Source organism: Galeopterus variegatus, unplaced genomic scaffold, assembly GCF_000696425.1.
Source record: "Galeopterus variegatus unplaced genomic scaffold, G_variegatus-3.0.2 Scaffold1051, whole genome shotgun sequence".
In the NCBI taxonomy this organism is placed as follows: domain Eukaryota; kingdom Metazoa; phylum Chordata; class Mammalia; order Dermoptera; family Cynocephalidae; genus Galeopterus; species Galeopterus variegatus.
The window spans coordinates 399,813-402,480 of NW_007727162.1; positions in this window are offsets into that span (position 1 = coordinate 399,813).

Consider the following 2,668-nt stretch of genomic DNA (forward strand, 5'->3'; position numbering starts at 1 on the left):
AGGCCAGAGAACTAAGCAAAACCAAAAGGTAAAATTTTTTAAATTTAAAAATGTTTAAAGATCATGAGGCCCAGGCTGCCAAGAATGGGATTAGTAGGTTTACTGAACGTAGCAAAGGCTGGAAATAGGCATTAAAGTTGGTATTCAAACAAGAGTTTGAACCAGAGAAGATCAAGTAAACATAAGTAGATCTGGATCTCAAGGTTTGTAGGAATGGGTGACGGATGGCAGACGTGACCCGAGCAGCGAAAACACACCCTTGAGTGATTAGAGTGTGTTTCATTTGCCAACTGGGATGCTGGGCATGTTGGAAGGGGAAGGAGGCTCTGCTAGGAGGAGGGCAGCTTGGCCTAGAATACAACATGGACAGGAACATGTGAACTTCACATTTAGGACTGTTATTAGCATGAACAGCGAGGTTTCTTTGGAGCTCAGACTGTTCAATTCTCAGGGGTCTGGGAGCCAGGTTGTAAATGATTGTCAATCTCTAGGCATTTATGAATCCAAAATGCTCCTCTGGGTTCTTACATGAGCCTGGACAGAGTAGCTGGGTTTTGCCTTCTGATAACTAATCCACAACAGCCTCTGCATGCCATTTTCACAGTGTAATGAAGCCTGTGCAGGGGTTCACAGTTTCACAGTTCCACGCTCTTGCATATCAGCTTACTACATGGTTTTGAGAAGATTCATTTCATAGTCAAAATCCAGATCTGATGAACAGCCCAGCACCACAGATCCAAAGTGTCTTTCTGCGGTCCTGGTCATTGTCAAACTGGTATTATTATATAGATGAGAAACCACAGTTGTATTGTATTCCTCTATCTATCTATGCAGGCTTCTGAGAAAGTTGCATATCTTTCGACAAAATGACACAGAGACAAGTAGTTGAGATACAATGGGTGATGGACAAATGCAGATCTGAACCAATAAAGAAACGTTATCCTGGACCACCAAAAGGACAAGGGCACTGGCTGGCTTTTGTGGCAGGCCAGAGAGCCAAATGAGCAATTGGCCTCATAAGGGAGTGAAAAAATGGGTGGAACAGATGGAACTCTGGTGACCTTCTGGCAACCAAAGTGACATACTTTGGCTAATAAGCCAGCAGCCCCATATTGTAGTCAATGAGACATGCCATGCTATATCCTCAGGCCTGGGACATCCACTGTAAGCAATTAGGTTTGACCTTTCCCCATACTACATGGAGTGGCCATTGTGCTGAAACTCTCAGTTACAGAATACATCAATCTAGGAACAGATACATGAATCCATATTTAGATATAATTGATGAGGAGTATGATTCATGGCTTCAGCTTACAATCTCTCCAGAGCAACGCAGCAGCTAGACTGGAATTTGTTATTCTTTACCCCTTTATGTTCACTTTCTTGGAGAGAGGATGGTGCTGTTATGCCGAAGGGTGAGGAAAGCTGAATTAAGTCCCAGCTTGAGACAGTAGCCCAAATGTTCAAAGAGGAAGTGTAGATTGAAAACAAAATGCCCATCTCTGCTTTGAATTGCGGAATTTTGTAGTTGGAGGTGGTCATAGAAATTATCGAAAACAATCTCCAATCTCACATATAGGAAAACTGATGCCGTAGAGGAAAATTTACATATGTTCTGGCCGTTTCTTTCTATGATAGGGAATTTCCCCAATATACACACTGATAAAGCATGGAAGAAACAGAATTTGGGCTTGCAAAATTTTATTTTCCAAACTCTTCCATCTGAAATGATTATTATATGATTTTTCCACCATTGCAGCTTGACACAGTGGGAGGGAAAAAACACTATGGGTCAGGAATTCCATGGTCTGGTCCCAGCTTCATGCTAACCAGCTCTGAAATCTTATCTCAGGTCCCTTCCTGTTTTTCTCTTTTCATTTCACAACTTAGCAGAGTGCAAAGCATGCAGTTGATGCTTAAAAACAGTTTGATGAATGAATAAATGCACTTAAGCTTTAAAATTTCATACTTCTCAGCATAGCAATAAGAAAAAAATAGGAAACTCTTTTGAATAGGAAGTTGCATCATCTATCTGAATATGGATATATCCAAATTCCTGGATTTGTGTTAAGATAAATTCACTGTAATTTTGCTTAAAATACTTTCAAAAAAGCAATTAACTTAAGGGCATCATGATGCCCCAGAGATGTTCATTCATGCCATTCTTTTTAGGAAGATGAGCAATTCATTTTTATTCACTGGAGAATCAAAACCCCTGGGGACAACTTCATAAACTGATCTTCCTTTAAACTTGTGAGAGCCTTACTTCTCAAAGCAGAGGGCCATGGACCAGTGGAATCAGTATCCGTGTCACCTGGGAGCTTGTTGGAATTGCCAAAGTTCAGTCCCCACCCAGACCCCCTGAGTTTGAATCTGCATTTTAATGAAGGTCCTAGGTAATTTCTATGTGTGCTGAAGTTTGCAAAATGTTGCTATAGATGAATCAGTTCAGCAGCCTGAGATCTTTAGTGAGAAGCATCATTCTTCTTCATACTTTATAGTTCCTTTCACCTCTATCCAAGAATCTATCATCTGCATAACCTATTTGAATACTCAAGGATAAGTACCCCATGAAACAAACTTCAAGAAGCCTTCAGAATATTTCCTTGGGCCGGCCCCGTGGCGCACTCGGGAGAGTGCGGCACTGGGAGCGCAGCGACGCTCCCGC